This window comes from Rhodnius prolixus, unplaced genomic scaffold, assembly GCF_049639745.1.
Source record: "Rhodnius prolixus isolate KJV_2025 unplaced genomic scaffold, Rpr scaffold_12, whole genome shotgun sequence".
Classification (NCBI taxonomy): Eukaryota; Metazoa; Arthropoda; class Insecta; order Hemiptera; family Reduviidae; genus Rhodnius; species Rhodnius prolixus.
The window spans coordinates 12,232,073-12,259,814 of record NW_027411635.1 but is presented as its reverse complement, the minus strand read 5'-3'; the positions used below and the strand labels follow the sequence as shown (position 1 = coordinate 12,259,814).

Below are 27,742 nucleotides of genomic sequence, written 5' to 3'. Positions count from 1 at the left end.
TCCTTGTAAATTGGACTATTATCTTCAGGGCAAAAGTTTAGAATAACCTTTATGGATATAATGCACTTATTTGCCGTTAACAAATACGATTATGTCCTCTTAATTCGATTTTAAGTTTGAAACGTTAATAGATGAATTTTTTTAATTTTATGACCACTCCTGAACAACCAACAAATTTGTCCAATTAAATGTTTTGTTTAGCGTGAGTTTTAAATACTCGAAAAAAATTACGTTCATTTGACTTTAAAACGTAATTTGTTTCAATAGTCATTTTTTGCGCCTTAAAGTGCCCGGTATCTTGAACAGAGTGCTCTCATTGTTTATTAATAAAGTTAATTGATGAGTCACGATTGAAGGAGCAGTTAGAGGTACTAACGAATGTAATGTTAAATGCCTGTTAAGCTGCACAACTAAACTAAGAAATTATGGGAAGCAGTAATAAAAATACTGAAGCTATTTTTCTTTAGATAATGCCAACAGGCATTATGTAAAAAAAAGAGACGCAAAATTACTGCTAGAGCCACCACTCTTGTTTGATGAAATATCATTGCAGCCCATCTAGGAATCTGGAGCCAATCGTCATAGCCAAAAATATTACAATAGGAAATCTGTGCAAGAATCCTGGCGGGAGACCTACGCTCTTGTTGGTTTCAAAAGAGAATTTTATCATCTGAGTGCAATCTAGGGATTTAAAAGTTTTAAAACCTCTTTATTGGACGGCAGCGAACTTCGGACCCAACAAATGGTAACGGATACCTCAAGCAAGCGGAGAAAGAAAAACATGAAATTTACCAACGAAATATTTATATTTCAAATATGTTTCAAACATAATTTTCAATATACTATTATATATATCGTATGTGCAAAAATGGCTACAGTAAGTAAGGGAAAATATTTAAATTACTTGATATCATTTGGTAGTCAACAGTTTTAAGAAAAGAAAATGGCAAAGTATCAGTAGTCATAAAAAAAGAGTACTTACAACTCTAAAATAACTGAGAAAGTTAAACTGCTGAATTTAGAAATTTATAAACTGGGAAACTCTTAGATTTCCATCGAGAAATAAGATTGATTCCTACTTTATTTATTTATATAAACGCTATTTCTATGATGGGGGGTGAAGTTGATCGCATGCTCGTGGTGCCCCCTGCGTAATCTAAACGAACAACAATGTACCAACCTCAATGGGTCCAGTTTATCAGACCGTCTCAGGAAGTAGGAGTTTTTACTCGCGTAAAAAACTCTGAAGTACTCAGGACAAGTCTAGTCTAGAGGTCTAAAGGAGGCAATCTCTCCATTACACCACGGGACTGTGGGCAAATCCCTACATCTCCAAAATTATTCTATTAGAAGTAACATCTCTATAACGCAAGGTATATGAGACGGGGCCTAAGTAACTAAGTATTTCTATGATTATTCTGGATGTATCTATCCTCCTGTTTGCTGATGACCTCAATAGTAAAATATGTTCTTAAAGCGTGCTGTATGTCTAGAGGTGGACATGAATATGATGTTGACAACCTTACTTTCAAATAGAAGTATTGTTTCATTTCAAACTGATAAGTTTAAGTCCTTTATTCAACTAAGTGATGGATATTAACTAAGTGTTAATTGGGTTCCATATGTTAAAAGTTTTCTACAACAAAAATGGCACTTGGTGTAAGCGTGTCGTGTAAGGTCGCATTTCAGTACCTCAAAACCCTCGCTAAAATTAATTTTCTTAAAAAAAAAAAAAAAAATGACAAATACTAGTTATAGATCAACATGCAGTGCATATAAAAATGAATTTAAAAAAATACGGATTTGAGAAATCGCAAACAAATAAATTAAAAAACAGAAAAATTGATTCAGTAAAGTGGCACATCGGGTTTGTCGATTTTGGCTAAACCTTATTGCCGAGATCTCTTGCAACTTGACAAGTTCATACTTTCCGAAATTTTCTATTTTTAGTTACGCGATTCACAAGTGTAGCTTGATAAATTAATCTTGCTAGGGTTGAGCTTTGGTGTCTTTCCAATGTGTAATGAAGTTCTACCTGTTCTAACAGACATCTCTGAACAGCGGGTACATTTGAACAGCATTTTCCAATTTCCTGGCAGAAATTCCTGGGAAACTGTTTTTGGATGCGTCAGTTTCTCATCAAGCTTCTTTGACAATTTGTTACCTGAAGATCTTTTAGTTTTAATGTTCACGTTTTACTCAGAACCTAAATGAAAGTAGAATGACGGAGATTATATGTTAATTGAGTTTTAAGCATCTTTTTTTTTTTTTTTTTTCTATTGACATCTAATAGGACATCAAACATTTCTTTCTTCTTAGGAGCTTCTTTCTTATCGGAGTTGTCCTAGCTAGCGTAACATTTCCAGTTATTTCAGCTCTAGTTCGGTCTCCAAGTGCAATACCAAGCCCACAACATTGTGTGGGGAAATAAGAGTGATGACAAGAAGAGTTTGTACTTTAAGAATTATTTCTTGACCAAGATGTTTTTAATATAAGAGCGTTGCCCACTTCTATGCTCGGTAGTCCGAACATAGAGTAATTTATCCGGAACTGAAAAGTCCTCTCTGAATGACCATAAGCTTACTGTGTTCAGAGATTAGAAGAAACAGAAAAAACAAAGGAGGTTTAATTTAGTACTACTCTAAGATTTGCCCTCAATTGTATTAGCGGCAAGAAAAGCTGTGGTTAAAGCAGCAGTTAAAAAAGAAAATGAGACCATCGAAGATGCGTTTAAAGATAGCTGCCTAGTAAAGACAATCATTGTTGGGGTGCCCTCTGGCGTAAAAAAGATTTATCAAAATTAGCCAAAATTATTAAATTCGTAATCAATTAATTTATCCTAAGTGGGCGGGCTTTTTAATTGAACAAAGTGCTCCGAATATATGCAAAACTATAAAAAAAATTTCTTACAACAAAGAGATCGGGAAGGATGAATAGTTTCGAAAAGTTCTGTGAGGACGTTGGCGTTTGCTTGAGAAAACAAGATTGAGTCAAAGATGCTTTTTAGGACCTGCTTCACTTAATTAAGTGAACAAGAAGAATTCTTCTTGTTTCTAAAAATCTTTTTTAATGCCCAAAAACATCTGTTTCCGGCCAAAAGTCTGAGGATGGGCTATAAATATTTAAGAGATTTCAAGTCATCAAAACGTCCGTTTGCAGTTTAATAAAGATTTTCTCCTTTATTGTAGCATAGTGACATATTGTAGTCGCTATGTACTTGGTTTTTTTAATTCGTTTTTCTTGGAGTCCGTATGGTGCTGCACTTTCTTAAAACTCCGCATTAACGGTTTTTGCAGCTCTATATTTGGTGGATGTGGTAATTAGAACAACGAAATTGGGCAAAACCTTGTATAAATTAGACTTACTAGGTCTTAATTAAATTTTAAATAAACAACAATTCTTAAATAAACATATTTTAGGTTTCTTATAATGTAAATAGGATTAAAAATTAATACTCTAACTAATAGGAAGTATTATACTCGATTTTAAGTTTTCATCGTAAATATAAGTTTTAGAATTGTTCCTTTAAGGTATTTTGTGTACCACCTTTTTCTGAAGACGTAAACATTGAAGTTTAAACAACGCGGTTCGCTGAAAATAATTGCTCGATACTATTTTTTTTTATTTTGTGAGAGGAGACTACAATTGGGTGATTCAACCTACCGATTTTACGCTACCTGAAAATGTAGATTGCGATCCTAAATCTAAGCTAGAAACTCAAATCCACCACCTTCACTAATCTAGTGTACACTAATAAAGTTGTAGAAAAATAATAATGTATTTTTTAGGAGGGAAGGGATTAGCTAAATGGTTAGTAAATACCAACGCGGAGATCATGGGTTCGAATCCAACTGCTAGCCTGAAAAAAACTGCGGGCGCCAAAAGCCTCGGATGTTGACGCGCCTTATATAATAATATTTTTTAGGAATTTTTCCAAAAAATCAGTTTGAATGAATAATTTGGTGAGTTTTAGAAGAAAACTAAAAAGCATTTTATGCGAACGCAGACAACCTGAAATCTAAAATTACATGGAAGTCTAATGGTATTGTATGAGTGTTTACGGATAATTCGATATCCATCAGCTATTTTTATGTATCTCATACGGAGATGCCAGCTAAAAAGTCTTTATACAACTGCTAGTTCTGCGGCAAAAACATGATTATTTAAAGTTTGGCGTTAACAGACTCACGAAAAAGCCTTGTATGATCTTGTGTTAGCCTTAGACCAATAATTTTATGTTTTAATGAAAGGATGCAGCATTTCATTCTTCAACCGAAGGCGGATATAGTAAGGATAAAGGCCTAAAAATTAATTTCTGATTTCCTTTTTTCTTTTTTTTTGGAGACTGAGTTATTTGTGCAGGCAATTCAGGATCGATAAGCGTAACCAAGGTTCCTTTTAATGTAAGAAAATGAGGAAATCGGCGGGATACGTCACAAGATGGTATGATGACCGATAAACCGTGTAAAGCTCTGCTTGGACTCCAAATGATCGTGGATAGCACTGTTCTCATAACAAATCCGATATTTTGTCACCAGAAATAGATAATTAGTCCTCTCGAAGTACGGAAAAAGAAGTAATGGAAGTTATGTTTCGAATGGAAACAAATGTATAGGTCGACATGCAGTTTCTTCTTTTTTTTCTCTGGTGGTATTAGGACTCAGGGTCTGCTCAATGCGATTAGGCAGGCCACTAAGCTCTGATATGCACCAAACGGGCACTGATTCCTTTCTTAAGTGCGACCACATGTTGAACAGGCAGCTAGTTTTAGGACGTACCGATGGTAGAGTGCCGCTTAATGATTCTTGCAATGCTTTTGCTACCATTCTTTATCATCTGGCTTGGACATACATGAAGGCAGAAATCGATAGGTCTTCGTTTAGGGTGTGTAGGACTTTATTTTTCTTACTCTGATTTTCCTTTAGCATGCAAGAAATTCTTACGAGTTCTGATTTTTAGCCATCAGAGTTTTTTTAAACTCAATCAATGTCCCTCAGCGGAAAGCGCTGTATCTCTTTTTATTCTTTATATTGAAGTATTCCTTTATTTTTAACAATGTGAAGTCTTTTGAAGTTAAATAAAAAAGAAAGCCACTGAGACCGATTTTAAACTTTCGGTCCAATTAGGTTGATGTTTGAACGGGTCTTTCTTTCTGCCGCTACTACTTTTAACCACTTTCGGTAGCAGGTACTTGAAAGATAATTTTCGGTCGCTATTACCTTCCCTACAGCATCCAAATGCTTCTGAAATTTCCCTTCATATCATTGTGTAACAGGCTTTCCATTATAAAATTTCTGTTCCGAAAAAAAAAAACGAATGGTGCGACGCAACTACAATGAAAATGTTGAAAAAGTAAAATATGTCTTGCTTTGGAAAGGGGGACGCTTATCTACGGATAGGAGAAGTCCGGGATATGGTAAGCTATATACATTAAATATTTTTGACCATAACCTGTGATAGTGACAATAATGTTGAAGATAAATGAGATGTAAATCAGTAGTTTAGTATAGTTATACTACCGCGTAGGAAATCTAATAATACTGACAGTAAGTTTGATCGTACAGAGCACAATTTATAATATCGAGAAAAACGTTTTTTTCATAAATGATCCAATTAATAGCGAGATTAAAGATTTTTTATTAATATTATGCACATGATCACTCTTTCTTCTTTGAATTAACCTATAGTGTGACATGCTAATTCTAATAAACGTATTGATTAAGCAACAATCAGTTCAAAAAATGATAAACATTTTTAGGAGAGGCTTATAACACCTACCAGATTAGGTGACGTGCATAGGGAGATAATGGAATTTACATATTCTATCTGTTTCATTTGGTTCATTCATAAAATCGTACCGTTCTAATTTAGGATTTTTTTTTCCGTTTCTTTGTCTTAACAGGACTGCATTGACCGTATAGATTTTTCTGGCATGTATAATATTAACTAGTCTTTTTGTTTATGTAAATAATATTTAGTTGCGCGATTATAGTTAAAATGTCTTTTAGCAGGTTCTGAAGTGTGAAATTCCCAATAGACCTGAAAATCTTCGACATCTGTTTATCCAGGGTTCTTTAGTCACGAAGGATATACTTGAAAAATTTCGCTGTGAATGGAAAGGATGCTCTGGTAATAAGGACATCCTTGATGGATTGACTTATAACGAATGAGCAATTTAGACGTTAGTGCATCTCCACGCTCTAAGGAGATCTTGTTGAGTGACTAGTGGAACATGGAAAGCACCATTCATTGGGTTATTCATTCATGTTAAATGAGAAAATATATTTCTTCCAACATCGTTGCTCATAGGTAGTTTTGAATTAATTTTAATTTGAAAAACTGCGTACTGCCCGTGTCGCAACAACTAAGACTAGACAAAACATTTCAAATGACCAAGAAATATTACATATAGCAGGCGATACACGCTATGTAGCTTTAATAACATCTTGCAACGCACATTTGCATTTCTTAATGCAAGAAAATACTATTTAAGATCACTTTTATTGCATTTTCAGTGCCTGATCTAAATGCATTTTGTTTAATTTCATCGTCTACCTTTTAGTTTTGCTCTAGAACACTGGGACTAAATACTAAATAATATTTTTTCGAATATAATCGCGGACATAACATGTTTTAAGTGCGGGGCCTCAGTAAATTGATCCGTACAATTACCCTGCATGGCGGCTATGATCGACATTGTCAAGGATGAATACGATTTCAGTGCCTTACGTCGTCGATTACAGAGGCTATTATTTATATTAATATTGTTATTGTAATAATGTTTTTTAATTTTATATTGACAATGTCTGACCGAGGGTCAGTCTAATGATTAGTATAATTTCGTGTTTGTAGTAAATGCAATAAGGGGGAATTCTTTTAAGTGTTTTACTTGCTAAATTTATTTTGTGAAATTATTATTATTTTTTTTTATATAGGAAGGGGCGAGTAAAGTGTACGATATTATGTGTTCATATAGTACGATAATTTAGTGGGTGGCTAAGTGGCAGACTGGCCCACTCTTGTGGCCCTGCGGCACGGGAGGGGAGCTGGCCGCGAGCAGCCACTGCCCTAGACAAGTGTGAGCCTTAGATAGGTCCGCTGCGCCTCGGTGATAGTTCTGGACAGTACATAGACACAGCACCTGAGCCCAGACTCGAGTTCTACCGTACTACAAGTCCCCCCTTCCTGCACACCTACACACACACACACACATACACAAACCTACATTACATTGACGTCATACTTAACGTATATATATGTATATTTAATAATAAAATAATTAATTAAAAAATAAAGAGATTAAAAAGTAACCAGTAACTGCCGACGTGAGGTTCACCAACTAGCGCGCTATTAACAATTAACACAAGAGAAATTCGTAGAGTTTAAGCCTCGAAACTTAAGTAAATCGCAGAATAACAATTATTAAATATATAAAAGGACCACTCTTTTTTATTTTTATTTTTTGAAAACTTGTTTTAGTCATAAAGCTATTATTTATATAAAAAAAAAAGAAAAAAAAATTAGTGATTTGGCAGAGTGCGCGGATAAGTTGTGCTCGTCAGTAGTCTTGTTGCTTCGCCAAGGAATAAGCTGGTCCACTTTGCGTTCGCTTGTCCAGGTAAAACTTCTATTTGCTTATAGCTATAAGTTTAGTCAGAAGATTCTTTTTTCTTTACATTGAAAGAGAAATTCCTACTAATCAGGTTATTATTTGTTATTTTCACCTTTGTCACTTTTAAATGCAGCAAGATTTTCTTTGGACTACCCTTAATCCTTAATAAACTTCCTTTTTTTTTAAAAAAAAAACAATATAATATAATATGAAGTTAAAAGATGAACATGTGTCTGCCAGTTTTCTACAATCCCGTATCTCGAGCTCCGTCAAAAAAACTACCCCCTTATCCTTCTGCCCTCTGTGTGTGTTTTGTAACCCACCCTTCTCTCATGCTCACTGCCAGAGCGCCCGATCGATATTCAACAAATCAAGACACTTTAAGAAATCGATCTGGCCCCCCCAAAAAAAACCTACATACACACAAACTTTTGCATTTTATTTTTATTTTTTGCAAGGACACCACCTAATGTTAAAAAAAAATGGAAAACTAAAAGAAAAATCATGTAAAGAGGGGAAATCTTACATGAGTCATCATGCATTCTGCTATTTAAAAGAAAACAACCAAAATTCCAAAAAATAACGTTAGAAACGGGAAGAGAATCTCTAAAATTGTACAACTTAATTATTTATTCAATTTCTAAATGTGCCCTATTTTAGCTGCGAAAATAAGAAATTCAAAAAAGCAGACAACCTTTTTTTTTATTTCAAAATTTGGCCACATTTATACATTTTTTTTTTCTTAAGAATTAATTCTAAAACAAACCTTTATCACTAAAAAAAAAGGTATTTAGTACGATAATAATCATTTTTGTAAATTACAAACACTTAACTTGGCTTTCTAGATCGTATAAAGGGATTTATTCTATTTTTATTTCGTTTAAGATCTTATTTAGGGTAAGAAAAAATAAGACTTCAGAATGAATCAATTAAACAGTTTATTGTAACAACTAGGGCATACACGCCCTTTTTTTGGTCTAATTTTTATAGAATCTTTTGTTTAGATTTTTCAATGAAAGAATCTATATTTAGATTTTACTTTGCTAGGTTTAAAAAACAAGAATCTTTTAAATTTCTATAAATTGATGCTAAAATTTTTTTTTCAATTTTAAATTTGATTTTTGAGAAGTTTGTGGAGCTACTGGAATAATTAGGTTGTTATCTGGCTCTCAACTATTTACCTAAAGAAACAACGAACTGAGAGATAAACTTTTTTTTTTTATATATAATTTTAGGAGAACGTTGTAAAATGCTGTTATATCAGTGTTTAATTATCATTCAGTGAGGAGGGGTTTATTTTTGCAAAAATATACATTTTTTCTTAAAGAACTGATCAGAAAGGTAAATAAGATGTTTGTTGCCCAAATCTTCATTGTTTTTTTTTTTGGGGGGGGGGGGAATTATTGTTTTCTAAATCAATCATTTTGTTATTGAGACAAAATTTAAGAAATCCTAAATCGAATTGCTTGCTAAAACTATTTGCTTAAGTAAGGTGGAACTGGGTACAATGTATTAAAATATAATTGTTACACTCTTGTTTGGTTTATAATTTTGGGAATTATATTTTATTATAAAAAGTAGGGCTGATATGAAAATAATATATATATATATATATATATATATATATATATATATATATATATATTAACGAAAAAACATTTAGGCGCCAGAAGATGGTGCCCCCCACTATGGGCGCCAGCGAAATTCCTCTGCCCGGCGGTCGGTAGAGCGTTCGATCGAAATGCCTAGTTTGCCGCCGGGTCGATCGATTTCGCAAAGCCAGCACGCCTACATCACACCCTGAGAAGGCTATACTTGCCTAATAAATTATAAACTTATATTGTAATAAATAAATATTGCTTTTTATACTTAATTGTCAAGGTGTTAGGATCATATCTACCTATCTGGGATGTAACAAAAGTCCTTTGAAACTTTCACTGTTTTACTTTAATGAGGTATTGAAAAATAAAAAGATTGGTCGTTTTATTGTACTATTCAAAAAAAAAAATAATCGATTGTTACTAATCGCTTCAACTTATCAATATAAAGTTAATTCTTGCTTGGTACCGGGCAGGTTTCTTTGGACGCAAAGAATACCATACAACCAACTTTTAACTCCTCTTCCTGCAAAATAAAATTAGCTACGGACCCATACAATTTTGAAGGAGAATAGGTGAACAAGGAGTTCAAAATTCACCTTATTTTTTTGAGGCAATCTTGACTCACTCAGCGTGAGGGGTTTCCATGATCATGCTGTTGAAGGACTTGATTTCTGTTGACAAAAAGATGGGCTTAACTTACTGTAATATCATCAGCAATTCAATGGTGGTTCAATAGTGTTGAATATAATTCAGGTTTGTGTTGGCACACTTGGACATGGGAACCATGTCGCCCTATCCCTTCATGGTTCCAAATCACGCAGTACAAATTATCTTGGTCGCAAATCTTCTTACTTCGTATCTCAAGGGCGAGCAGAATGAGCTCTATTTGAGGTGTTTAGGTTGCTAAAATAATATAATAAATACCTATTTTTTTTTTTATTTGCAAATGACAATTCAGTTTATAAATTCCAGAATAATTTGGATTTTCACTAAGAGTTTTAGGCAAAATGTCTCTTTAACTGATGTAGACACTTCGTGTGGAGATAAACCTATACAGCTTTTAGGCATCATTCCAATGGTATATAAAAGGCTATTTATGGTAAAGCGAGGTGATCGCCTGCAAGGTTTTTTTTTTTTAACTTTTTCGAAGATCAGCTTCTCATAAAACACTTTGCCTTAGGCACTTTCCTTGAAGGCTTAAATATCATTTACCTAAAATTTTTAAACCAATTCTGTGCAGCATAAATTGATTCTACTGACATAACAAGTTTCTTAAAGAATTGCAGCTAGTGCAACGATATCGAATATTAAAAAAAATCACTCATTTTTTAATAGTTTACAAAATTTTTAAAAATAAAAAAAAATACTATACAAAAATTAGCGAATTCATTAAAGATCGATTGATTTCTTACTCCTTAGAGAGGTGGTTTTGCAATCGTGTTAAATTTTTTGGAAATTTAACATTCACCGGAGATACATTTTTTGAGGACTGGTGAATAAAAAAATTAAAATTAAAAAAATGATGAGACCATTCACACGATTCGTAATTTTTTTAGAAACTTAGAATTTATACAAAAGGAAAGTGGCACTTCAGGTGGATCAATTTTATTCAAGTTTGGAATTTCCCAAACAGTAACATGCAGGTAATGAGGCCGTGCATTGCAATGAAATGGAGTTTTATTGAGAAGCTGGTAATGAGGTTAAACGGTTAGCTATCTGTCCCAGAATGCCTTAAAAATGATCTTGATATACTTATATATGAATATATTTTTACCTAGCATTAGTTGTATAAAGTTTATTTAAAACATTTCTAATATGATTAAAAAATGAAGCTGGATTCGGCTGGCCTGAACAATAACTTAATATTGAATCGACAATAGGGTTGCCAACTGCCCTTTTTTTTTTTGGAAAGGACAGTCCTTTTTTTTAACACCTGGTTGTCCTTGTCCTTTCTTAAATTAGGAAAGGACGCCTTTTGTCCTTTTTTTTCAGATATTATTCACACAAATCTAATTTATTTTATTGTATTTTTGATTTAAGTTCTGATTTCTGAGACTTCTTCATTTGGCGTGTTGTTTTTCTGTTCTAACTGAACTGAATAGGTCAACAGGTTATTGGATGTAACGATGAACAAAATGCAAAAAAATCGTACTGGATTTAATGATTCTGATTAATTATATTCTTATGGTAGGTGAAATTCCTTTCATAATGCCGACGCCTATTTTTTTGCAATTAACCCCTTAACGTGCACGCTCGAGTTAACTCGAGCGCGCTAAACTGGCCAAACTGTGCACACTCGAGATAATTCGAGCGGCGTTGTACTTTATGCTGCTATAATTTTTCACATTCGAATATAATCGAGAATTGAAAATAATGTGAAAGCAAAGAAAAACAATCGTTTTATTGATATTTATCATTTACATGGGATTGCAAGCTATAACACTTACTTAATCGTATAAAATATAGCGTTTTTTTTTTCAAAAATACTGTGCATTAAGGGGTTAATAATAAATTTCTGCATCAATTTTTAAAATAACCACTATTCATGGTACACCTTTCAAAAGGTGCTTTGTATGTAGATGTTTTTCATGAGCAGTGCACCTTTTAAACTTGTATAATACTTTTGATAAAAATGAAGTCAAAGTTTTTGGGAAAAAATTAGAAACTTGCTATTTCTTATGTTTGGGCCACAAAGTGAAACACTTGATATTATTATTTTGAAATATAAATTAGCTTATTTAAAAGGAAATTTAACCTTCTTTCTAATGAGCTTATTGAAATTGCTGTAGCTTTAATAGTTTGAGAAATATTGGCAACATTTTGCTAAAAAGTGGGTAATACCTTGAAAATATATAAAATTAAAAATATTTTTATAAAATGGAGCCGAATCGAGCCATAGTTTATGTTATACAGAATTTTTTGTCGTAAATGATACCCAGAATCGGCTCCCGAAGTAACCCGGTAGTCTTAATTCTGAACACCCTGTTTATTCCCGGGCCCCAAAAATCCTGTTGACGGCCCAGTATGTACCTATTTTTTTTTTTTTTTAAGGTGTCCTTTTTTGGAACTTTATAGAGTTGGCAACCGTAATCTACAATGACAGACAAAAAAAAAATTTCAATGTTTACATGTTATTTGATCTGTAAACTCTAGCTGGCGGTAACTTCAATTTTATTACAATAAAACTTCTAGCAAAATTTTGACCAAATATATCTGGACTTAAACATGGTCATTAAAATACTCAGGCCTTGAGAATATGCTGGCTCATAGTAAAATTGTAAAAAAAAAAAAAAAATCTTCCGATAAAATTTTAAAAATTAGCGGAGAAATGTAAGATGCATTTTTACAATTGAAGTCAAGATCTCTGTCTTGCAAAAAGGACGTATATTTTTGTAAGGAATACATTTTAATTCCCACCTGACCATATCTCTTACGCAAAAAATGTAGGTTATCTACAATAAAATATAGTACTACTACTACTGGCGCTACAGCCCATTACTGAGCCTTGGCCTCCTCAATCCGCTTCCGCCAGTCACTCCTATCCATTGCAGCAACCTTCCAATTCCTCACTCCAAGCAGGTCTCTGGCATCCACGCATACCCCATCATTCCATCTCAATTTGGGCCTGCCCACTCTCCTGATCCTATGTACTTCTTCTTGCAGAAGCCGTTTGGGTGTTTCCAAATCAGACATCCTTGCCACATGGCCTGCCCATCTGAGCCTGCCAAGCCTGATTACCTTTTCGATGTCTGCTTCCTGGAATATATGCTGCAGTTCCCGATTCTTCCTTCTTCTCCAAATCGCGCCCTCTTTAATAGGGCCAAAAATTCGTCGAAGAACTTTTCTCTCGAAAACTTGCAGCATCCCCCCATCTTTTTTTGAAATCACCCAAGCTTCGGAGCCATATGTTAACACAGGACGGATCAGGGTCTTATAGAGAAGCACTTTTGTATTTTTTGATATTAAGTTGCTTCTCATATGCTTATTCAATCCATAATAACACCTATTGGCCAACATACTCCTTCTTTTTATTTCAAGGGATACATCGTTATCCCACCTGACCATATCTCTTACGCAAAAAATGTAGGTTATCTACAATAAAATATAGGTTACTTTAAATTGATATTAGTGATTATAGTAAAAAGAGACGGGTCTATAAAAGATGCATTTTTTTTTCCTCTTTTTTCTTCGAAAGGAATCGAAAGTCAAAAAAGTTTGGCGGTCCAAAATTTAGTACTTAAGAAGATTAACATTTTTGTTTTATAAAAATGGAAAGTTTTGAAGAAAAGAAGAATTAAGAGTAAGTCGTTTGAGTGTATAGCTAAGATTTTGAAAAATATAATAATGTTAGGTGGGAGACAGTATTTGCCTATCATCTGTGGACCAGAATAATTCTTCAAAAGGATCTCCGATCTGTGTGGGACAGGTAACACTGGGAAGCCTTCACTACTAACACATTGTTTACTTGCCTTCTCAATCAATTTCTACTTTAAGCCTTGCTTTGATATAGTGTGCTCTGCCTAGGCTAAGAAGCTTAAATATGCAATATTATTGGAGGAGAATATTTTTTCTTACTTTTAAAAAAAAAAAAAATCTTTTTTAGCAAGAATCAGGTCATTGAACGCTGTCTATTGTCGCAATCACCTTTCGTTCATACACAATTTTGGAGTGTCTGATTTAATTCTCTAGAATCGTTGAAACTAAATTATTCAAAATATCTCTTGTTGCCCCTTAATGCAAGCTTTGTCTTCATCGCTAATCACCCATGGAATTAAGTCAGAATTTTGCGAGAGGAACATGCTATTAGTGCATATATAATGTTTCATTAAATAACTAAACCAATTTATGTACAATGGATTTAAGGGAGAATTTAGATTAGCATACACTATGCTGGGGGTTCTGTTCCTCTAGATGGCACTGCAATCAAAAGTGGCTTATTATTGTCTACGTAAATGAAACCTCTTCATAATTTTACCACTATTCGCTTTTGTGTAACATCTTGTCTGATTTCTAAGGATCACAGGTTTTGTATCGCTAACTAGCGATTCAATAAAGACAGAATATAAGCAGTGGACATAGCTCTTTACCATTATGCTTCAAGCCAGAGTCTACCCAAAATATTTGTCGAGAAAAAGGAGAACATTTCATCGATTTGTCATTTATAGAATAAAATAATTATATTAAAGGCTGGTTGGCACTCTTTTTTTTGCAACCTACTGCACTTTGTACTTCTCTACACCAGTTGTGAATAATATAATTAAGAATCTAATTCAGTTCCGAATTTCCAAATTCGAAGTAAATCAGCTGACAAACTGCAAAGATTTGTTATTAATTATTTTCTTGAATTCTTCGCCAACTGCTTCTACCATTTTTATTTTAATTTTGTTCAGTGATTACGAGTACAAACATATATCTACCAATTTATATTTAAAAACATTTTCCCTCAAATTTGATTTGCTGGCACTTCTAGGCTAAGGCTGAATAAATTCTTTTGAAATTACCAGTTTTGTATAAAGTAAAGTAATTGCCTATTTTTTTTCAGCGTGCTTTACGTCCAACTCCGTGGACGGAGGCGACTAGCAAACATACTTTACTGTAAAATTCTTTTATTAACCATTAAATAAAATCAAACGCCTCTAGACCGGGGAATCGAACCCAGTACCTCAATGCATATTAGCTTTGCAGGTCTCGCATTTAACCGCTCGGCTACCGTGGCGCCTTTTACGTCCCAACTACCAAATTAGGTGTCGTGGCCGGAGGCGACTAGTAAACATACTTTACTACAAAGTTCTCATATTTAACATTAAAATAAAAATCCAATGCCTAGAGACCGGGAATCGAACACACTATATCGCCATACATATTAGCTTTGCAGGTCTCGCATTTAACCGCTCGGCTATCGTTCATTTTGAGAGTTGGGCTTTGTTATAAGGTGCACGGTTTTACAGACTATTGTTTTGAATGTTTGAGTGAATGTAGTTTATTACTTGAAGCTTATGTACCTTTGATGATAGATGGAAATCTTAAACCGGTTCGAAATAAGGAAAACATGCGTTCTATTTGAGTAAAACCAACGATAATTTACATTAAAAGCAAGTTGTACATAATGGGAGACATAGTTCTGTAGAAAACTTATAAAGAAGTAGGAAATTAGAAAAACTGGGATCTTGTGGGTCAGGTAGAGGGTTCAGTTCTAGGAGTAGGAGCTGCTATGGCTTGTTGTTAGACTATTATTACCAGCGCGCTCTTCTCAATGTAGATTTCACTTCCTTGGCCTAATTTCAAAAAATCTATTTTTATGAGTTACTGAGTTTTAAAACTATCCTACTCCTAAAACATAATACAGATTTGCTTGTAATATCTGTGTTAATTCCAACAATTTGTTTATTGAGCGTAACACTGTGCAACAGAGAGCGTTATTCAGGTTGTCAGACGATCACTTTATAGCGTACATGAAATATCAATCATGCTATATCGCCGCCACTCACACCACTTTCCATTGCCGCAATCATGTTGGAACCAGTAGCGTAGCATGATTCTTTATCTGGGTAGACTGTGGTAGGAGTGAAACTTTAATTTTATGCTACAAAAAAATTTCCCGTAACGAATTCCTTCAAGGATCGGTCATTATCGGGAATTGTGGCTATAAAATACAGGTAATCCAATTAAAATTCATTGTGACTAACATTAAATAAGATAATCCAATGAATATTTCATTAGTCAAGGTGTAGTCTGTTTGATTTGGGCGTGGCGAGGTAACAATAGCGTGCTTCCTATTGGCTTTATAATCCGCCTACATTTCTCATCTTTGATTCTTTATTCTAGTTGGTCAATATTTTTTTTGCCAATTATTTTTTATTAAAACACATCCTTGATTTTTTTTTTTAAGTATTTTACTTGTAGAGATTAGATTAGATTAGAAAACGGGACGGGACCTACGCCCCTCGGCACCGCAGCCATTAGAGGCTTATTGTGCCTTCCCCTTTTGAGTCTAGTAGTTGAAACCTCCCCTTCTAAAAAGGTTGAGGACTTTCCCTACTAGTACTTTTTGCGCTACAATCTCCTTTGGTGTCGACGTTCTTAGCGCGTATCAATCGAACAACAGGTGAGAGGCCGTTTCCTCCTCTTCCTGACACAGTCTGCACAGCGCTCCCGAGCTAATAAGCCCCACCTTGTGCAGATGCTTCCTGAACCAACCATGCCCTGTGAATAGGCCTGTGATCAGAGTGATCTGATTTCTGCCCAATCATAGGGTCTCTTTGGTTCTTAATTTGCTCAGCCAAGGTATCAAAGCCTTGCTGTGTTTAACCCCAGGACACATCACCCAGTTCTTCTCGTGCTCCCTTCAGATTCAATCTCTAAGAGCCGCACGAGCCGAACCCTTGGTGATCCCCAGGACAGGCTCCTGGCCAATGAAAGGATTGTTAGCTCCATTCCTGGCCAGTTGATCAGCTGTCTCATTCCCCCTTGATCCCCACATGACCTGGCACCCATTCCAGTCGAACTTTATTGTGCCGAGCCTGTAGTTCTAGGATTTCACTTGTAAGTATTTATTTGATGAATTATCAGAATTTGCCATTAAAAAAATTATCAAAAATCTAGATATTTTTTATGTAATTTTTTCTGTTATTGTTACTAATGCAAGTGAAAATGGAAAAGTTACGGAAAATTGTTCATTTTATTTTAAAAAAAGAAGAAAACGTTGCATATGGTTGGTTATCATCCCCTCCAACTCCAAATTATTGATATATTCTTCTCCAACTAGTAGCTTTTCTGTATAAAGGGTAGAAATAGAAGCTTAAAGTGTTTCTTGGCCCTGTGAAAGAACTTAAACCACCATCAAATTGTGGGAGACTAGACGTTAGTTAATTTTGTCAGTTAAAGTGATACAACAATTGCAACTATCGTGAGTGTGTTGACTCGAGCGGTGTGACTGTTGCTGTTTACTTTGTAAACACGCCCCCCGGCACCAAATATCCGTTTCATTATTAATTAAGGGATTTAATTAAAGAACTCCATGCAGGCACCTTAGCACAGTTTGCAACTAGCCAGTTGAAATAGTAAACAGGTTGAACGAGGCCGTTAGCTAACACATTGATTAACTGTCAGTGTTGCCAATTAATTTGTTTACAATATAAAGATGGTCCTCCGACCACTAGTTTCCAATACATTGAACTTTTACTTTTTTCCTTAGCTAAAGGCCCGTGTTCAAAGTTCTTAACTAAAAAACATGATTTGGTTATATGAAAATCGGCTGATTGAGATCACGATACCGGTAACGAATAGAAGCCTGCTGCTCTAGTAAGTGAAAGCAGTAGCGTGGTTATTTTATGTTGGTAGCTGTAGCTGTAGTAACTCTTCTATATGGCAGGGGTTGCCAAATATTTTTGACAGGCGATCCTTTGATTCCTCCCACTTTTGGCTCCCTCTTTTGATTATCATTAATACTAATTTTAGATCGTCAATTATATAACATAATGTATAATTACATCGAATGTGTTGTCGCAGTATATTAAAAAACTTTTCCTCATTAAGATAGATTTCATTTTAACGGAGTGCGCCTTCAATTAGGTAGCATAGTTCGTTGTTTATAAATCCTTGATTGAATTTAACTGTTTATAATCTTGCAAAGAATTATACTTGCTTCCTTATTTATAACACACTGTCATACAGCTGTCCTTTTCCTTCAACTAAAGTATCTACAACTTCGCAGACGATACTGCAATTCTCTTCCACAATACTAATCTCTTCGGGCCATCTTGTTATCCTTGAACACTGGTTCCTTAAATGGTGAATAAAGGTCCATTTTAAGAAACCTCACGGCAAAAATCCTTCATACTAGATCGAAAAATACTCCCTCTAGCAGTACCTGAATCATATACCTATACTTGTACCAGATACGTACGATTTCTTGTGCTGTATCTTGACTTACGAGGAATCCATAGGTCTAGACTCAAACTCAACCAGAGATATCAGATATCGAGTGCTCAAAACACTCCTTGACAAACGCTCAAAACTGACTCTTACAACAAACAAGAAAGACTTCTATGTGAGACTTATGGTGCCTAGTAAGAAACTGCAAAGTATTCTCAACCTAAATAGGATCCCAAACCTCCAGTCAAGAATCCTTCAACCGGCTGATAGACCTCACAATATTGTGAGCAATATCCCACCATCCACATAGACCTGCTGCGTATCCTAATTGTTTCTAACCTTATCGAAGTACAACAAAAGTAAATTACTCATCACACTTTTTTCTGAATCTTTAATCACCTAATCAATTATTTGTTCCATACCACTATTCTAATCGAAACCTTCTCGTAAGCTAAAACACTAGGTGGCCTCCGCTACCACTTGTTTGAGAATTAGAAAATTCATTTTAGAATTCAATAAATTCTCTACTTTTAATTAACTGTATTCTTGTAATTCACAGTTAAGAATTTATTAATAATTAGGGGGAAAAATGCAAACAGCAATAGTTGACTGAGAGAAAATAAAATAAATAGTTTTCAATCACGTTCATCTTACAATTAACATAATTCGTTTAAGAAGTAAACAATTTCACCTAACACATCATGCAATCAAATGATTTGCAACCTTTTGCAAGACTAAGGCATCTTATGTTTTTATGATAAGGAATTATCATACATTAATGTAATTAAATTACATTCTAGTTTCTTTTTTTTTTCAAAAAAATTGTTTTTAAATGCTGGTGATTTTTATAAAGCTTTACCACGAATAAATTAACTAATTTCGTTACAGAGCTCTTTTGCAAAGAGGTTCTTAATGAATTATTCAATCTTAGAAAATTATTTTACTTTTCTGGAATGCGCTTTTGTTGTCGCTTATTTTTTTTTAAGTTTATTGTATTTTTTTAAAGAATCTAATTATTTTTTGTTGCTGTGGAACTACACTCAAACGGTCGTTAAGTGTGACAATTTTGTATCACTTTATTGTTTTGCAAAGCTTACCCCTCTATTCATCCCCCCAAAAACTGGCCCAAAACGAAATTTCCCTTAGAAATTATTCAAAATTAAAGTTTTTAGAATTATGTGCTTTAAAATTGAATACGAAGTTTATCGCAAATATTAGAGTAGACTGAATGAGATGCGTATTTATTTTAAATATTCTAAATACATTTGATATATATTTTTTTTAATTGCGTCTTAAAATAATTTACTTGTATGATGTATAAATTGAAACAAAGTGACAGGTAGTGGTGCCGAGTGTGTCCACTATTAGGAAACTCAAATATAAGATAAGGAGAGTATAATCTGTGCGTCTATTTAACATCATTATCACTCTACAAACAGTTCTAAACACACCAGATATTCTGTACACTTGCTTTGGTCTCTCTAGTAATTGTGAGTTCTAAGGCTCTGCAGTGACGTACTCACAAATTATTTTTTACCCTAAATGCAGTTATTAAAATTTACTGCCTCATCAACTAACAACCATTCTAAAAGACAAAAGTCTCTTAAAATAAAGTGAGAATAGTAGCTCTACTTTGCGTATAGAATAGAATATATTTTAGCCTTTTGAGTACATTTACTGCTGGCTATTTGATAGTTATAAAATATTAGAACCGAAAACAAAGTAACACTCAGTAAAATAACCATTTCTAGAATAAACTTAATTCAATATCATTATTACTATAATTGTATAAGAGCAATAGTAAAGTAATGCCTAATTTTTTTCAGGCAGACTTTACGTCCAACTACCAAATTTGGTGACATGCTCAGAGCCCGACCAGCAAACATACTTTACTTCAAAGTTCTTATATTAAACATTAAATAAAAACTTTAGCCTATAGACCGGGGAATCGAACCCAGTACAACAATACATCTTATTAGCTTTGCGGGCCTCGCCTTTAACCACTCGGCTATCGTGGTGCCTTACAGCAACAGTATAATAAAAGTTCATTATTACTTCTTCTTCTTCCCATGGTGTTACCATGTAGGACCTGGACCTCATTCAAGAGAGAGTGCCATTCTTTCCTGTCCTCGGCTTTTAGGCGCCATCTTCTAACACCCACCTTTCGCAGATCTCTTTCTACGTCATCCAACCATCTTATCCTGGGACGACCTCTACGTCTTGCGCTCCCCCGGGTGTCTATATAGTTTTTTTTTAGGAACTCGGTGATGGAGCATCCGTTCAACATGGCCGAGCCACTCTTCAGCCTGCCTTTTTTGTGATACAAGAAACTATGTCCGGGTTCTCCGTATAGTTTCTTGAGTTCTTCGTACTTTCGGAGCCTCCATTCACCGACAATGTACACAGGTGGCCGTAGATTTTTCGCAATACTTTTCGCTCCCATATCCTAAGCATATTCTCACATTCTTGGGTAATTGCCCAAGTCTCGCTACCGTACATTACTACCGGCCTTATTATTGTTTTATAAATAAAACGTTTTTTTACCGCTTGTGTTCATTTTTACTATTTACAGAAAAAATACAAAACAAAAAAAATTATAATAATATATTTTATTATTTATTCTGCTTGATTATTCAATTTGTGTTGATTATTTACCTTTTTATTTCGTTTATGTTATTCGTTTAATACGAATGCTCTTAATTTTGATGATGCTGCTACAGTGTGAGAATTAGTTCTTTGCTAGTAATCTTGTGTATTTATAATATTCTTCTCATCACTTAAATAGGTATTCAAATATTGTTAAAAAAAGCTTTTTACGTAAACCGCTATAAATAGGACAATGAATGAAAAAATCTAGTAAGTTCGCCGGTTACATAATGTACAAATTTTGTTTCCCTTCGAATTTATGTAAATTGCCATTACAATACAATATTAAAATAATTTTAATTTAAGTACTCTAAGTTGGCTGTATATTCTACGTTTACTTGGATTATTTAGTATTCAAAGATGTTCTTCCAAACCTAGTGTATTTATAGTCCTATATGATTTTCTATAGTCCTATTTTGCTATAAGATTTCTCAGTATCCTCTTTGGTAAGCAACTATTATTTTTTGCAAATAAATTCTTGCATTCCTTTTACATTTAACTGGGTAAACCAATTAAAATACACTTTATTATTCGGCCATTTCTCTAATGTCCGCGATCTCTATAAATAAATTCTCGGCAATCTGTAATCGGCCATATTGTTAAGTTTATTCTAATCAAATATTTTTTGTTGTTTTGCTCACGGCAGTGACTACAATTTTGGTATCTTCGGCACCCTACATTCAAGAGAATGTACTATGTAAGTTCATATGAAACGTCAAGTAATAACGGTGGGCATATAAACAAATGGAACACGTTCGAGGGTCGTTTGAAAAGTCCGTGCAAAGTCTGAGAGATAGCACCTCTGGCGCGTATCGAGGTTATGTTTAGTTAGTAGCATCTCTTAGAAGAACACACACCAAGTTTCAGCCAGATCGGTCTATTTCTTTTTGTTTGGCATTCGTTTGAATCGAGGAAGTCGAGTGATTTTCAAAAAATGGACGAAAAAGAATTTCGTGTGTTGATTAAACACTACTTTATGAAAGGCAAAACGCCTCAGGAGACTAAAGAGAAGCTTGATAAACATTATGGTGACTCTGCACCTTCGATTAGAACAGTTTATAAGTGGTTTCAAAATTTTCGGAGTGGCCATATGGGCACAAGTGACGCTGAACGTTCTGGACGCCCTGTTGAGGCTACTACTCCAGAAATCATTGATAAAATCCAAGAATATGGTGATGGATGACAGAAGAGTGAAGGTGCGTGAGATTGCTAGTGCTGTGGGCATCTCGAATGAACGGGTACATAATATTTTGCATCAAAATTTGGACATGACAAAGCTATCCGCAAGATGGGTGCCGCGATTGCTCACGCTTGACCAAAAACGAAATCGTGTGAAGTGTTGCAAGAACGGTTTGCAGCTGTTCCAGAAGAATCCGCAGGACTTTAAGCGTCGTTTCATCACTGTGGATGAAACATGGATACATCACTACACTCCTGAGACCAAAGAACAATCTAAACAATAGGTTACCAAGGGGGAATCTGCGCCAAAAAAGGCGAAGACCGTTCCTTCGGCCGGAAAGATTATGGCGACTGTCTTTTGGGATTTGCAAGGAATAATCCTCATCGACTATCTGGAAAAGGGTAAAACTATTACAGGTGCATATTATTCATCGTTATTGGACCGTTTGAAAACCGAGCTGCAAGAAAAACGCCCACGATTGGCCCACAGAAAAGTCCTTTTCCATCACGACAACGCACCAGCTCTCACCTCAGCAGTTGTGGTCGCAAAATTAATGGAAATAGGGTTCCAACTCGTTTCACATCCCCCCTATTCTCCTGACTTGGCTCCCTCGGACTACTATTTGTTCCCCAATATGAAGAAATGGCTGGCGGGAAAAAGATTTTATTCAAACGAGGAGGTGATTGCAGAAACGAATGGCTATTTTTCAGACTTGGACAAATCCTATTATTCGGAAGGGATCAACAAACTAGAGCAGCGTTGGACGAAGTGTATAAGCCGAAAAGGAGACTATGTTGAAAAATAAAAAAGGTTTACCCCAAAAAATTAAGTAGTTTTTATTTTTGCACGGACTTTTCAAACGACCCTCGTATGTTCACTAATATATGTTTGTACGTATTATATTCTAGTTATTTGTTTTACTTTAAAAAATTTTTTAACGCCAAAAAGGGGGTTAAATTTAAAACATTCAGAATTTATATTAAAATTAAGATTGAGTTGGCTGCGTTAGTTCGCTCATTATGGCTTAATTTAGATAAAGAGCAATCTAATTCAACATTTATTTTAACATTTTAAAATGCAAAGTAGCTTGGTACTTTGAGGACAAACTACGATTTCTGATAGACTCACATTCCGGTCGGGCAAACATTTGTAAGTCATTTGAAATTCTAAGTTCAGATACACAGTTTTTTATTTTTTTATTTAGTTTGTTTTTAAAAAAAGAATTCTTTTAAGTTTGCTCGCAATTTAGGGAATATGTCTCTGTGTTCGTGTGACCCCTAAACGGTCACACTTTAATAAATTCCAATTTTTTAATCATTTCTGAACGTAAGGAGGGACAGTTGTGTTAGGGATTTCTTAAATTTAGATCTGTGTTGGTTGATTGAAAAGATCTGCAAATCTAGAGAGAGAGAGAGAGAGAGAGAGAGAGACACGGTTGGATCAAAGAACACATTTGGAGTTTCGAAGCCAAAAGGGGCGTAAGGGACGGCACTAAGTTTGATGTTAACTATTTAAGACCAAGCTGTGCTAAAAACTATTTCGAAACTAAAAGATCGAATTGGTGTTTTTTTTTTTATAGAATCGATATTCCTAGTTCCTGGTTTCTCTCGATGTTATAGGGAGTGGCCAGTAGGTGTATTAGTTGCACTGGAGTATTCTGTAGGTATTGCTTGGTTTGCTCTACATATGTGTTTTGCAATAGGTTATAAAAAAAGTCTTGATATTTTTCTTTAGAAAAAAGTAATTGCCTAATTTTTCAGGCAAAGCTTAACGTCCAACTACTAATTAGGTGTCATGGACAGGGGCGGAAGCTCATACTGTAATATAAATAATTTTTTCTAAGAAATAAAAGGTAGTCATACACGGGGATTCGAACTGGGGATCTCCCACCCACAAAGCCACGCTCTTAACCACTAGACCAACATCCACCTACTATTATAAACATAATCACCTATTATTTCAGGTGGGGCTTAACGTCCAACTACCAATTAGATGTTGTGGACGGAGGCGGAAGCACATACTTTACTATTAACAATTTTTTTGTTCTAACAATTAAAAAGTAGCAACTCGCGGGATTCGATCTGGTGATCTCTCGCTCACAAAACCATGCTTCTAACCACTAGACCATCCACACAGTGTTTAAGGGTTCTGTACTTTTTGGGCATAGGTAAGGTTTTAAAACATAAAACACTATCTTTTACTTAATTCATTTGGAAAATATTATTTTAAATTAAATATTGATGAACTTGTGAATCATTAAAAGAAAAAGTGTAAATAAGTAAAATCTAAAAACGAAAACTTTATACTTTAAAGAACATGCAACGTTGTTTGCTTGTGTTTTTTGTATTAGTAAGGTTTGCTCAGCTGTCTGTGTTGGAATGAGTTTAAAGAGCGTATCCATGTACTAGCTATAAATTGGTCGTTCATTTTATTTTTGTGGTCGGCTATTGAGTTGGAATATTTCTTTCTTTAGTAAGAGACGTCTTTACCTTTAATTGAAGTTAAATTCTCTTCACTAAGCTGATTAATCTACTTTTGATGATGCATAAAAGCTCAAAATCGTTCAGGGATAAAATAAACATGCGTCTTAAGACGGATAATGTCAGCGTGGTTATCCAGCAAGGCGGATTTAACCACATTTTAAACAGTATTTAGTCAAGTTTTGATCGTAGATTAGATTCTCATAGGGCGGCCCTTGATGGCCTACGCCACTGCGATCCCTTTGGGACTATTGTGGCTCCCCTACTCTAGAGCTTGCCCTCCAGATCCTTCCGTTTAATCAGAGTCTTAATTCTGGAGGTAAAGCTCACAGGCCTTGGTTTTTTCTCCCCGAGAAGTAACATCCTTAGACAAGGACAAGCCCCTCACACACTGACACAACACGTGCAGTGCCGTTTCCTCCTCCTTTTCCTGACAGAACCTACAAAGGCTAGCCATCCGCCAAGCCCATGTGATGCATGTGTTTTTTGAGCCTGCAGTGGCCAGTTAATAAGCCTACAAATTATCCTTATAGCTCCACGCGGCCTTGACGGATTAATTCTGCATTCAGCCTTGGCGAATAGCCCGTTATGAACTCCTTCGCCTATCTCTGCCCTGTGGTGGCAAGCCATAGTCTGCACAGTCATAATTTAATGGCCGCAGTCGTAAGACACTTGGAGACCCCAAAATAGGGCTCCTGGCCAAGGAAGTGTCCCGCAGAGCCTTCCCTGGCAGTTTTGATCGTAACTTTTGTATGTACATATTAAATTTTTAAATTTGGACGACATTATTTTGCTTAAAAAAAGGTTTTACGATAGTTGCTCAAGAAATAGTAAAGTTCAGGGAGCCATTGTTTTTAAAGGGTGGCCGTGACCCAACTTTTTTTATTTTTTAAGGGAATCTAATCCTCGAAAAAGTACTAGAAAACATTGAGCCCGGTTGGGATCTTCCTCACTTGCGTGACATTGGAATAGTGCCTTAAAAGTATCGGACTATCCCCGCGAATTGTCACTGCAGCAATAAGCACCACTTAGAATTAAAGTATGTTAAACTGTTATTTTAATTGAAGTGATGTAACCTGTATGCGTCATCAAATGAGCGCAAAGTACCGTTTTTAATTGGTCACTGACATTTTCTAGTAATCTCTCTCTACTTCGCAAAACGCTTGGCTTGTTCGCAATCGTGTTTTTTTTTATGAAACACTGAACCGCATGGAATAACGCGAAGGCTATTGTTTTGGTTTGTTTAATCCAGATTTTAGGGCAGTTCGGGTAAATCATACTTACGGGCAGGCTCAGTTAATTTAATTAATTGAGAATTCATCCATATTTAAATATATTATGGATTATGTTCTTCAAAACACCATATAGTGCTCTAGATGATCAAGCCATACATGTGCTTTAGCCGGCTACATGTCAGTTAATTTAAAGAATACAATACTCATACATATATATATATATATATGTATATACTATCGCAAACATACATTTATTAAAGAAATTAATAAACGTCTCTAATTAGTATAATGGAGCATGGCAAAACCCATTTCTTTATTTTCAACATGTGTGTTTTTACTCATCTATACAGAGTAATTATGGCCACTAGCGCACGCGAAATGCATTAAATAAACTAAATAAATTATAAATTAAAAGAAAGTTATAAATATTTACACAAAAATAATTTAATTATGGCTGATGTACTGGTATCACAAAACAAGAACAACAAAATTAAAATAATTTTTATATTTAATGTACGAGTATGTTGCTCTCTGATCATTTCTTTATCTTTTTTAGATTTTGAAATCTGTTTTATATATCACGGAAAACTCGTCTAGCACTATTTGCTAAGCGTTTCAGCATGAATCTGTGCTCTCATTAGTGGCGAATATATAATACTGACTTTTTCTCAAAACTTAACCATACATTCAAAACCAGACTTTGAGAAAATATCAAACAAAAAAACTATTTGTTTTAAACAAAAATGTGCTACACATAATCAAAGATAAGATTCCTTCTATCTCAATTAACTACAGAACGAACATAAGTGACTCAAACCAAACATAGTTATAACCACATAATCAATCAAGAAGGCAGTGGCGCAAATCGTCATTTGGGTCATCTGTTTGATACAGCAACAAAGTATATAACCTCCAAAACAGGGACGTGTTCCCCAAGAATGTCATGACTTTGAATTCTATTTTATTTTATTAATTTTTGGTAAAATTATTTGGGTATCCGATTTTCTGTCCGAATTCATTTCATAAAAAATCCATCATTTGAAAATACTTCTAGTTTTCAATTAAAATATCTTTAACTTTCTTAGAGTTCAACGTTTATAAATGGCTTGAGGTTAAGAACCCACTGTATACTCAAGAATGGTACTGACGTCAACTGATCAGGATCTATGCAATGAACAAATACTATGTGTCCGGGAAAATAACCTGAATGTATACGATTTAAAAAATTGCAATGTTTCCAAGTTGAGCAGTAACTGCTCTCAAGATAGCAGCACATGCGTGAGAATTCTGTTGTCTATAAAACAAACTAAATAATTCAAAGAGTTATGTAGTCATTATTATTTTTCTTTAGAAAGGCGTAATTTTAAAGTTTATAATTTGTTGCTAAATCTTTTTTGTTTACATTTTCTCTGAACTCGTTTGAAGTTGAGTGCGTTAAGGATACGCATATAGGGCTGTTGTTGGTGCTTTATTTTGCAGTATTGTTCATTTATGATGTATTGTAAATGTTGGATATGAAATATGTATATATATCCAAATAATTATTTCAGCTAATACATCGGTAGACATTTTTTTGTAAAGTATATGATTGCTTGCATACCTTGGTTGAAAATAGATCTACTTCTCTCTGCATGGATCATACTTCTCTCTACATGGATCATACTTCTCTCTACATGGATCATACTTCTCTCTATACGGATCATACTTCTCTCTATATAGATCATACTTCTCTATATATGGATCATGCTTCTCTCTATATGGATCATACTTCTCTATGGATTATACTTCTCTCCATATTAATCATACTTCTCTCATGTTGCACATCCCATTTAAAACTTAAAATTCTTCTATAAATTTTACATCTTAACCCTGGTATTAGCCATGTGATCTTATTAATGGGAGGTGCAATATTTTTCTATTGTACCAAGTGCGCACAAAATGTTTCACTAGCTTGTCCTCTATCAACGTCGTCAGAGGTTTGTTTAGAGACATGGTGCAAGTCTGCATTGTATTCGTATTGTTTTACCAGCAGTTTCCAGGTGGTAGCAATGTTATTTTGAAAGAAAATCGTGCAATATTTAAAAAAAAACACGACCATAAACTCGCTCTACTGC

At 34.6% G+C, this 27,742-nt stretch overlaps 1 protein-coding gene across 12 annotated transcripts in view; it reads left to right on the top strand.

Annotated features, from left to right (window-relative positions):
- Positions 1-7,048: 7,048 nt before the first annotated feature.
- Positions 7,049-27,742, top strand: part of PMCA (plasma membrane calcium-transporting ATPase 3) — a 451,317-nt gene continuing 430,623 nt past the window's right edge. For 11 of the 12 annotated variants that reach the window (XM_074142761.1, XM_074142762.1, XM_074142745.1 and 8 more), the window contains exon 1: positions 7,049-7,618. The gene's annotated coding sequence lies outside the window, so the exon portion shown is untranslated. The remainder of the gene's footprint in view (positions 7,619-27,742) is intronic. The other variant, XM_074142767.1, reaches the window with a different exon arrangement.